Source organism: Cebus imitator, unplaced genomic scaffold, assembly GCF_001604975.1.
Source record: "Cebus imitator isolate Cc_AM_T3 unplaced genomic scaffold, Cebus_imitator-1.0 Scaffold45, whole genome shotgun sequence".
In the NCBI taxonomy this organism is placed as follows: domain Eukaryota; kingdom Metazoa; phylum Chordata; class Mammalia; order Primates; family Cebidae; genus Cebus; species Cebus imitator.
In genome coordinates, this window is record NW_016107360.1 from 16284374 (window position 1) to 16296851 (window position 12478).

At 41.2% G+C, this 12478-nt stretch overlaps 1 protein-coding gene across 1 annotated transcript in view; it reads right to left on the reverse strand.

The window, feature by feature from the left end:
* PDE1C (phosphodiesterase 1C) overlaps positions 1-12478 on the reverse strand; it is a 548731-nt gene that overhangs the window by 482744 nt on the left and 53509 nt on the right. The gene's annotated exons all lie outside the window — the stretch shown is intronic.

Consider the following 12478-nt stretch of genomic DNA (forward strand, 5'->3'; position numbering starts at 1 on the left):
GTAGAAAATCCAAGGAATCTACCAAGAAAAAAAAAAAGCCTCCTAGAAGATCAGAGGATCTAAGATCAACACACACAAAAATCATTTTTGTATCTACTAACAATAGACAATTGGAAAATAAATTTCAAAAAACAATACAATTTACAATACACTCCCTCCCCGTGAAATACTTAAACATCTGGTAAAACACGTACAGAATTTGAGTGCTGAGAACTATAAAATACTGCTGGAGAAACCAAAGAAGACATAAATAAAAGGAGAGACATATTGTGGTCCAGGGTTGGAAGACCCAACATGGAAGACATCAATTCTCCAGAAATTGACCTACTGATATAACAAAATTCTGATCAAATTCTAGCAGAAATTTTGGTAAATATATGCAAGCTGATTTTGAAATGTATATGGAAAAGCAAATGAGCTAAAATAGCCAAAATAATTTTGAAGAAGAATAAAGTTGGAGGGATTATACTACCTCATTTTAAGACTTAGGCTACAGTAATCAAGACAGTGTGGTATTAACAAAGGGATAGACATATAATTAATAGAACAGAATAAAAAGTCCAGAAAAAGACTCACACAAATATGGCCAATTGATTTTTGACAATTGCAAAGCACTTTAATGGAGGAAGAATAGTCTTTTCCACTAATGATGTTGGAATAATTAAACATCCATATACCCAAAAAAAAAAAAAAAATTAGCCTAGACCTAGATCTCGTGCATTATAAACAAATCAATTCAAAATAGACCATAGATCTAACTATAAGACCTATAATCTATTTTAAAAACTTTAAAGACCACTTAAATAAATGAGAGACAGACCGGGTTCATGTACTGGAAGACTGAATTCTTAGTGTTTGTTTGTCTTTTTCTGTGACAGAGTCTCACTCTGTCACCAGGCTGGTAAACAGTAGCACGATCTCAGCTCACTACAGCCTCCACCCGCTGGGTTCAAGCAATTCTTCTGCCTCAGCCTCCTGAGTGGCTGGGACTACAGGTGCATGCCACCATACCCAGCTAATTTTTGTATTTTTAGTAGAGATGAGGTTTCACCATGTTGGCCAGGATGGCCTCGATCTCTTGACCTCGTCATCCGCCCACCTCAGCCTCCCAAAGTGCTAAGATTACAGGCATGAGCCACAGCACCCAGCCTTAGTGTTCTTATTATGACAACAAAAGTAAGATCCATAGAAGAAAAAAATAAACTAGATAGCATCAAAATGTAAGATGTTGCTTTGTAAAAGACACAATTAACAGAATGAAAATATAAGCTATAGCCTTGGAAAAAAATATTTGCAAATGACATATATGACAAAAGACTTGTATTCAGAAAACACAAAAAATCCTCCGGACTCAATAGGAATAAAACATTCAGCCCTAATTAAAGATGGGCAGAAGATTTAGACATTTTACATAGAAGATACACAGTAGTCAAAAAAAGCACATAAAATGATGTTAAACATCATTATCTATTAAGGAATGAAAATAAGAATAGCCACTATCAGCACTTGGCTCTGTTAGGCCGGGAGTTCTAACCAGCAAAGGTTTTCATTTTTACCTAGGAAATCCAGGAGACTCCACCGACAAATCATTAGAATTAATAAGAGAGTTAAGCAAAGTTGCCGGATCTAAGTAAGGCTAAGAACAAAAATCTATATTGTGTTCCTTTACACCAGCAACATACAATTAGAAAGTATAACTTTACAAATTACATCTTCTCCAATAGCAATACAAATTTATAAAGTGCCAATGAATAAATCTAGCAAATATATCAAAACCATTATGAAAAAACTTATAAAATTTTATTAAAAGATATTAAAGAAGGTCAGATATTTATCATCTTCATGAATAGGAATACAATAGCATAAAGATGTCAGTTCTCTCCAAATAAAGGTATATATTTTAACTAAGTATTTGTAAAGCATTTAGAACAGTGCCTGACATGTAAAAAGTGTGATATAACTGCTGTTGAATAAATAAGTCAATGTTCCAACAAGGTTTTTCATGGAACTTGACAAGCTTTTTCTAAAATTTGTAAGGCAGAACAATGATCCAAACATAGCCAAAGCAATCTCGAAGAACAGAGGTGGGAGGAAAGATAATGTTCATTCTATCAGATATTAGCACTTAATTATGAAACCATTAAGACAATGTTTTCATTGGCCCAGGAGTAGACACACAGACTAAGGGAATGAAATAAAGAGTTCTAAAATGTTTGCTATGTGAAAACTTGATATAGAACGAGTTACAAGTTAGTGGATGCTGGAACTGTTAGTTATCCATATTGGGGGAAAATAAAGTCCTAATTCACACTATTTACAACTTTCAATTCCAGGAAGAATGAAGTCCTAAACATGAACTGCAAAATGTTATTTCCTCAGGATATGAAAGCACTCCCTCAGCCAAAAGTGCAAACCATAAAGGAAAGGATTGAAAACCAACAACAAAGTGTTTTAAAACATCTGTGTTTCAGAAGATTCAATAAGCATGCTGGGTATAGCAGCTCATGCCTGTAATACCATTACTTAGGGAGGCCAAGGCAGGAGAATTGCTTGAAGCCAGGGGCTTGAGACCAGCCTGAGCAATGTAGTAAGACTCCATTTTCACAAAACATTTAAAAAAATAATAAAGCTGAGGTGGAAGGATCACTTGTGCTCGGGAGTTGAGTCTACAGTGAGTCATGATTGTGCCACTGCACTCAAACATGGGTGACAGAGTGAGATTCTGTCTCTAGAAAAAAAAAATTAGCTAAGCATGATGGTGTGTGCTCATAGTACTAGCTACTCAGGAGGCTGAGGCAAGAAGATTGCTTGAACCAGGAGTTTTGGGTTGCAGTGAGCTATGATTGCATTACTGCACTCCAGCCCAAAAGACAGAAGAAGACTCGGTTTTTTGAAAAGAAAATCCATAAACAAAGTGCAATACAAACCAGAGAGCAGAATACATTTATTCTTCAACAAAATACTAGTATCCAAAATACAAAAGAACCCTATAAATCAATACGAAGCAACAAATAAGAATTTTTTTAATTAGATAAAGTAGGTAAACAGGCAACTCACAAAAGTGGAAACTAAAATGGGTAATAAGCATTTTTAAATGCTCAACATTACTAATATTCAGGAAAATGAAAAATTAAAACCACAATGAAATATCATCAAATTAAGTGTAGTGATGTTCTCTAGAGGACAGGGAAAGCAATGAGACCAGGAAAGAGGTCACAGAGAGCTTTCATTATATTTGTAATTGTGACAGTCATTAGAACCATTCACAAACTTTTAGGTTCCACTTCTTTACGGCACATGGTAGGATTGTTCTTTCCCATACCTTTAACCTAGGCAAGTATATGTGATTTGCTTCTGCCAAGGAAATGTATGCAGAGATGTCACTGTAGGTGGAAACCTTTAAGAGCCAGGATGCAATTCAGCATCTCTTTTTCCCTTTGTCATCGTCTGCAAGTGACTGACAATGATGCTGTCAGCCTGGATCCTGAATTGGGCCCCTGTCACCCCATGTATAGGCATGTACCATGAGTTAGAGGCAAAACTTATTTGTTTGCTTGCTTGGGTTTTTGTTTGTTTGTTTTTCGCCACTTACATCTGAGAGCTGTTTTTCATAGCAGCATAAACTAGCTCATTTTGAGAGAGTTACGTTTTATTCCTTTAACTGGGTGGTGGGTATGTGGATGCACCTTATATTATTCACTGTACTTTATGGATGTGAAATATTTCATAATTTTTAAAGAACAGTTTATGGTAATGAATGATTATCTAAGTTAAATATGAGACATATATGCCTCCATTCTACCAATATTAACTGGGAGCTTACTATGTGCTAGGCACTCTTATATGTGCAAGGGGTTCAGCAGTGAACAAATCGGTAAGTCCCAGCTTTTGCAGAGCTTACAAGAGGAAAGGCAGAAAACAAACAAATACATATTTAATATGTCAGGTAGTATTCTTTACTATGATAAAAATAAATAAATAAAGCAAGGTAAAGGGTATAGACAGTAAGAAAGTATTATTTTAAACAGTGTGGTCAGCAAATTCTCTGATGCAGAAACATCTGAGCAGTGAAAAGATTACAGGATTCAGGAGAGGGAAGAGATACAGTAAGGGGCAAAAATTTTACTGAAAAAGAAAAAAAAGGTGAGGATTCTTGTGTCTAGAGCTGAATGAGAGCTGGGAACAAGACAAGGTAGGGCCCTCCAGACCATAAAATGCCACCAGAGAATTTAGAGCAGAGCAGAGATATGACTTGCCATGTTTTTAAAGGGTCACTCTGACTGCTGCGGCAAGAATCTTTAAGAGTTGGTGGGTGGAAGCAGGGAGACCACTTGGGAGGCTAATATGATGGTTCGGTCAACAGAAAATAGTGATTTGGTCCAAAAGGAGAGCTGACAGTAGTGAGACATGATCCACTTCAGGATTATGGGTGGGATAACAGAAGCTACGATTGGGTAGGATATGCAGTATGAGGGAAAGAGGCAGGTCAAGGATGACTGTAAAGCATTGGCCTGAGCAACTGCAAGAACAAAGATGCCATTAAATGAGTAGAAAAGCCTGGAGGAAGGGCAAGTTGGGCGAGAGGGCTGGACTCATTTGGTTTGTCTGTGTTCTGTCTGAGAGTCTTATTAGAATTCCAAAGGATGACATCAAATAGGCAATTAAATATGAGCCTGGAGTTCAGGGGAGAAGTTCAGGCTATAGTAGTCAGCATGCAGCTGGTATTTAAGCCATGGACTGAATTAGTTCACTTACAACATAAATGTAGATAGAGAAGCCACTGAAGAAATCAACCTTGAGGCAGCACAGGCAACCTAGAAGGATCCTCCACTGAAGAAGAACCAAGATTTGTACCTCAAAACTTGCACTTGCTTTAAGAAGGAGGGGGTGGCCAACTGTGTCAAATGCTGCAGGGGGTCAAATATGATGGCTTCCAGATTTGGCCAGTGTAGAGGTCGTGGGTGATCTTGATCAAAGCAATGCCACTAGTGTAGACTGAAGAGAGAAAACTGAGTCTGCATGAAAAAACAATTATGTTAGGAAATTTTTCTACAAAAGGTATCTAAGAAATGGAGCAATCACTAGAGGAGACAGTTATGTCAATACATGATTTCTTTTTTAAAATGGAAGCTATTAGAGCATATATGCATGCAAGTAAGAATGATCCAGTGGAAAAGGAGTAATCAATCATGCAGTGGAGGAGCAGCACTTGCAAGCAAAGTTCCTGAGAAGGCGAGAGAAGATAGGATCCGCTACACCAGTGAGGAGGCTAGCCTCAGCCGCCACCTATCTGCTATATCCACAGACAGGAGATAGGTAGAAATAGGAAGTGATGGAAGCAAATGCAGGGTATCTGAGTGCAGATGCAGGGAGGGTGGGAGACACAGCAAGGGGAGCATGCAGAAGTTCTCTTCTGATTGCTTCTGCCTTCTCGAGGGAATAAGAATCAAGGTCATCAGCAGAGAATGGGAAGAGGAAAGAGTGTGCAAATTTTGATAATAAAAATAGTTGTCTCTCAAAATGGGAGAATGCACGGACTGAGATTCGCCAGACAGCACAAGGATCCATTATAAGATTTGTGGTCATCAATTTTTAAATAAGACAGAAAGCATGGTTTACCTGGATTTGGGGTTTTCCAGGCAAATAGAAGGGAGAGAAAGTTGAATAGGTATGCAAAGGAGTGACTGTAATGGTAGCCCATGAACACAAAATAGGTAAGGAGGAAACTTAGAGTCTGATAGGGCTGATGGACAATGAAGACAGTTCAAGAATTTGGAGTTCCCAGGGGGCTGAACAATTGTTGAAGGTGGGCATCTAGAAGGAATGAGCTGGAAGGAAAGAAAGGAGTAGTCGATGAGATGCTGTGAATGGGGTTATTGGAAGGGGTGCAATTATTGGTAATGGCAAAGCCTAGGGTATGCCCATGGGAGCAAGCAGCTAAGATGGCAAGATCATTCAAGGTGAGGAAGTCAGTTAACGAAAAGATAAGGGTATTGGGAGGATTGTCTACTTGGTAAATCAAAATCACCAAAAACTATGACAAAAGTGGTGGGCCAGGTAAGTCTTCGAGAAACAACTGGAGGTAGTGTATAGCTGACCATGACAAGGAGGAGTGGTGGGTGGCAGAGACTGGTAACAGAGGCTTTAAAAGAGCTGTGGGGGCTTCCAAGGAGGATGCAAGAACCATGGCCCAAAGCAGCCATGAGAAGGGAGAAGTTCACCTACGAGCATCTGGGCTTGGGGGCCATAGAAGAATAAAATTGCCAGTGAAAATAGTGTCCTCCAAAGACAGCTCAGTTTTAGTTGAAGCAAAAGGGTAAAGTGGCCATTCAGAGAAAAGTTTGAGGACACAAGAGATTTTGTCAATGAGAGAATGAGAGCTGTACAAGGCCCTGTGGAAGGTTTACGGGAACAGGGAAAAGAGAGATTGAAGGATACAGTACAATCAGATTCAAGGATAAAAGAGATACAAGGAACAAGTGTCCAGGAAATGGTGATGGATGACCATGGGCTTGCTGGGGTGCCTGACACAAATGAGTTACTCCAGGTAGACACCCAGGGACAGACAGTCTCTTTGGCAGGCTAGGATGGTAAATGGGAGAGAATAAGGAGGGAGAGTGCATCATGCCTAGGTCACACAGATACTACACACTCTTGCACAATGACCATATGTATGATTTATTATTTAGGAAAATAGTTCAGAGAAAGAGCTTTCCACAAATGAGCACTCTAAGAGGTGCCTCCATAACCAAGGAGCTTCGGTCTTCCTGGGCTGGTGCACATACTGTTCACAAGGCAGGGAGAATTGGGAACACTCAAATTAGTCCTTTGAGCCCTTAGAGATCAGCAGGTTGGAGTGATGTTTTTGAGAGGGAGGAAGCTGATGACAATGGTTAAAATGGGAGGTGAAAATTATCTGTGGTTTTCAATGATTCACACTCTCCATGACCAACCTGTGATAGAACTGGCTCTAGGGAGACTCAAAATGGTTCAAACTGCACACCAGACATCACAAAACAAAGTACTGCCTCCATCACACAGATCTAGAGAAAAGTCAAGATATCAGGAACATCATGGTTGGAGTGGAAGGTGGTGATAGTGGAACCTGGAAGAGTCCTTCCAGTGACCAGCAACCAGAGGTAAGTCAGGCATGCCTGGACTTAAATCCTGCCTCTTATCCTAAGAGAAGTCATATTTCCAAAATTTAGTTTCTCTGCATGTAAAGGTGGAGTATAATAATATCTGCATTTGAAGGTAGTTATGAGGAGCAAAGACTGTTGACTTCTTACTAGCAAATCAGTGTAGTAAGAGGACAAGAGGATGTGGGTGTTCCTGATAGGAAGGACACATAGACACAAGAGTTTCTGAACTGGCTGTAGAAAGAATGAAGTGCGTCTCCAAAGCCTTTCAAAATGAGGGTTTACGTGTCAGTGAGTTTCCAAGGAGACAGATTTTACAAAAATTACTATGAGATACCCTTCCTCCACCAAGACAAGATAACAACACACTCTGCTCTCAGTGCATTCCTTCTACATTCTGACACATGATGGAAATGTAGGAGGAAGAGGCCTAAAAGCCAGTTACAAAGGCAGCACCCCCACGCCTGATTTGTGGAATGAATGAATGAACTAATGCTGTATTTTCCCTTCATGTAGAGATGGGGGAAAAGAAGAGGAGAAGACATGTAAAAGCAGCCACATAGGGCCCAAGGAAGGAGGAGAGAGGTAGTTGGGGATGTAGTTGTTGGCCCTGGGGCAATTAGTAGGTACTAAATAATAAGAAATAAGGCAAGAGCCCAAATTGGTTCTTAAAACTTGGTGCACCCAAAGGCCATGTAGCCAAAATCACACATGAAATCTGGCCTTTCAAGCACTCTCAGTATTCTAGAACTGACTGCCCTGATCTAGCTGATCCTGCACGGAAGCAGCATTTTAAAAAGAGGCATCTGTGAGTCCTGAAATTGAACATGGAATACTGAATTCACTTTAGATCTTTCTCCTTTGTGGGTACTTACTATTTCCCCCTAATCAATGGCTCCCTTAATCTTGGGCACTGCTTTCCAATGAGTGTTCTGTGCAACACCAGGGCCACAAGATGGTCCATGCAGGAAGAGTGCCTTGTCAGATAATGCTGAAAAAGCCTCCGCACATCTCCACATCACAGAGATACACCATGCACATTGACAATAAAAGCTTGTGATGTTCTGCTGTAAAGCAACCTGACACTCGGTGTTTTTAAAACACGTGTAGCTTTTCTCATCCAACTAGGAAAGTGGTATTCTCCTGGACATCACTGCTCTACATGTCCTCAAAAATGGGGCTCAGAATGTGTCATGAGCCAGCGGAGCCTGCCCAGCTGCCCTCTTCACAGCTGGTGAGCAGTGTGCCTGTCGGAGTGGTGCTGGTGCTCAGCCTGTATCAGCTCCCAGAATTCCTGGGAAGGCCCTGCTAGACAGGCACATTGGTCACTGTTTCAGAAATGAGGAAGCTGAGACTCTGAGAGGTGATGTGACTGTGCCAGGCCTTCATAACCTGTGTGTGGCTGGGCAGTACCTAGGATAAGATCTGAGGGACGCCCAAGGCCATGCTCTTTCCTATGCCAAAGGCACTCCCCAGGGAGGAAATGCACTCACTACAACACAGTGTCCTAGTCCCCTTGGAAGTTCAGTTTCTCACTGTAACTAAATAAATTGGTGGGAGCCATGGTAACCCCATCCTAACACTGCCATCCTGTCAGCCCAAGCAGGCAGACAGCTCCTCTCTTTGCTTATCTTTAGCTGAAACAACAAAACCCTAAAATGCCCTCCAATCCTGAGATGTCTTGCATCTATAAAAGAACTAAGCAATATAATTAGCTCACTGATTGCCCAAAGCTTGTCCTAAGGCAATTTCTGAAGAAGCAGAATTCATCTCTGTGAGCTTTGCTCTCTGACGCCATTTTCGGTTCCTTCTCCAGCCCAATCCTCATTCTGCTTCCCCTTTCGCCACCTTCCCCTCCTCTGCTATCCTGCCTTCTGCTCCCCAGAGAAGACCTAAGATAAGCCAATTACAGCTTATTGAGCAGTTTGTGGCCCTGTGGTTTTCTCTCCCAGGTGTATCAGCATCTCAGCCTGTTTGGGTCGCTCTAACAAAATAACATAAACTAGGGGGCTTACAAACAACAGAGATTTATCTCTCACAGTTCTGGATACTGGGAAGTCCAAGATCAAGGCACTGGCAGGTTCAGTGTCTGATGAGGGCCCACTTTCTGATTTACAGACAGTGCCTTCTTGCTGTCACATGGTGGAAGGGACTAGCAAGCACTCTGGTGTCTCTTTTATGAGGTCACCAATCCCAACCATGACAGCTCTGCCCTACTTAACCAATCAGCTCCCAAAGACCCCACCTTCTAATATGAACACCTTGGAAGTTAGGATTTCCACACATGAATTTTCCTTTTTTTTTTTTTTTTTTCTGAGACAGAGTCTCACTTTGTCACCCAGGTTGGAGTTACATGGCACAATCAGAGTTCACTGCAGCCTCGAACTGCTGGGCTCAAGCAATCCTCCCACCTCAGCCTCCTGAGTAGCTGGGACCACAGATGTATACCTCCACCCCCAGCTAATTTTGTTTATTTTTAGTAGAGACAAGGTTTCACTATGTTTACCAAGTTGGTCTCAAACTCCTGGGCTCAAGCAATTCTCTTGCCTTGGCATTCCAAAGTGCTGGGATTACAGGCATGAACCACCATGAATTTTGAGGGGCCATAAACATGCAGACCATAGCAATCAGGCACTGACTCTTACACTTACGATAAAGAAGAGCTTTGCCCCAGTAGAGGCAGTAGTGGGCAGTAGCAGCGGGCAGGTGTATGCTCTCCCACCCACAAGCCAACTAGGTAATTTCAAGAAAGCCCAGAAGATCAGATACTCCCACAGGGAACACAGCCCTAACTAGCTACTGACCATGGCTAGTCAATGTTTATGTATTTGGAATCTTCTTAAAACACAGAGAAGAAGCACTTAGCAAAAGTGAGCCTACACAGCATGTGAGAACATGTAAATCTATAATCCCTATGATGTTTTTTATTGACACATTTAAAAAATATTTATTGCAAGCAGGGAAACCTGTTCATGAAGGACAGAGGCTCTGGACTTCAACAGACACAAGTTCAAACCTTAGTTCTCCTAAATATCAGCTGTGTGACCTCAGCTATGTTTCCTCAGATATAAATGGGTTTAATAATAATACTCACCTTATAAGACTGTTAGAACAAAATAAGATAACTCATATTAATAACCTCCTGTCACAATACATAGCATGTAAGATGACAATAAATGGTGGCTATAATTTTTTATTAAATTTATTGAGTGATTTCTCTGTGTGAAGCACAATACAATGCATTGAGGCGGAAGGGATAAATAAAATACAGTCCCTGCCTTCAAGAAGCATTCAGCAGGAGAGAAGTCACGGTAACAGATCATCATAACCTTACAGAGTCAATAACATAAGTACATAAATTAATGCTGCGGGAATCCAGAAGGAATAAATAACACTGGGAGAATCAAGAATGGCTCCCCAGTAAAGATGACACTTGAACCTATAAAGGGGGAGTAGGATTTTAACAAATGAAGAATGGTATCAGCATATGCAAAGGCCAAGAAGATTTCATGAACATGGCATGTTTGGGAACGACTAGAGAGGTTTCGTGCGAAATGAAGCAGGGGCCACAGACCAGGTCTTGGGAGCCCAGGGCTTGTTGGCCAAACTCAGAATTTTTTATGTATTGGCTGTCTCTACTACCAAAATGTCTGCTATATGAGGGCAAGGGCTTTTGTCCTATGCATTTCTGTGTCCTCAATGCCCAAAATAGGGAATGATACCTGGCAAATTCTCTCAAGAACTATTTGTTAAGGCAATGAATTAATTTTATCCCAAAGGTGATAGGTGGGCCACAGTAAGTCCACTGAGGCAATGATGTAACTTGCTCTGGAGGAAGAAGAGACAAGTGACATGGTGAGTATAGACAGTCCCCAACTTACAATGGCTCAACTGACAATTGTTTGACTTTAACAATTTTTCAGTGCTGCAAAAGTGATAGACAGTCAAGAGATAAACATTAAATAGAGAATTAAAATGCAGCATGCAAAATTGAAACAGCAGATTGATTCAGTCCCAGAAGGGATTTCCCAGAACCTAGGAAAAAGACTACCCATTGAATTGCACAAATACAAAGCGGGGGCAGGGGGGTGACCAAGAGGGACACAGACTGACAGAAGTCCTCCTGAGGAGGTGAGCTCTGCAGAGACCTAGAAGGATGGGTATGATTTATAAGAGGAAAAGTATAACCTCTGTAAATCACATTACTATCTCTCATCAAGTAGACATGCCAGGACCCTCTGTTGCAGCAAATGCTTTCTGACCTAGATGTTGCACTATAATTCACTTCCAATCACACTGATGGGCAAAAATGTCGGCAACACTTGGAAAAAAAAACATTTGGAGAGAAAAGACTTTGTGAAGAGCTTCCTTTTGTTTTTGTGCTTTGTATGTGAATACTACTGCGTATGGGAAGAACAGACATGTTGGGTAGAAGTATCAGGGTAGTTGTTTATAGCAAGGAAGAGAAGTGCCCACAGTCTTCAGGTGTATGAAGGGCTGTCATGTAGAAGAGGGACTAGACATATCCCCTAAGCTGCTGGTGAACAGGAGCTCTTGAGAGTGAAAATCCAGGACCACCATACAGATGTTCAAAGGTCAAAGGTATCAGAAGGGAGTGGGTAGCCTTGGGGGATAACAAGCTACCCTTCATGGCTGACAGTGTTCAGACAGAATCTGGCCAAGAAGGGGCTACGGAATGGATTAAATCAGGGCATAAACATTCCTTTCCAAGATTCTAAGATTCTGCAATCAATTCTTGGCCAAACAACCTAGATCATGTCACTGAAGGTGGTGCTTCTAGGTGCTACAAAATATGTCTGGGAGAACTACTTGGTGGTGTTTTTTCCTTGAGGTGGTAAATGCAAGCCCACAGAATCAAGCATCCTTAGAGGGTCTGCTGAGCAGTAAAGTCCAAGCTTCACTTGGATGAGGGATACGGCATCGGTGCTGGAAGCAAGGGTGTCCCCTCCACGGCTGCATAGGACACTAAGGGAGGAGAAGCCCCCCTAAACGCCAAGCTAACTCAGTAAAAAGGCTGTTCATGCCTGTAGCAAGAGGACAAAGGGCACCCAAAATCCATTTCTGAGAACTGATCTTGAAGAGCCATCCCACCACTCTCGTGACTATTTTTGTCAATTCTTCTTTGGACTAATTTAAAACTTTTTCTTTTTAAGAACTAAGTGCCTTTCACAAATGCTATCTCACATATCCACCCCACAGCACAGGAGATGTCATTAGTTCAATTTTGCAGATAAAAAAAAAATCAAGGCACAAAAATAAGTCAATCATCGTTTCTTAAGTATAGTGGAGTCATACCTTCTGTGGGGGTGAGGTTCTTA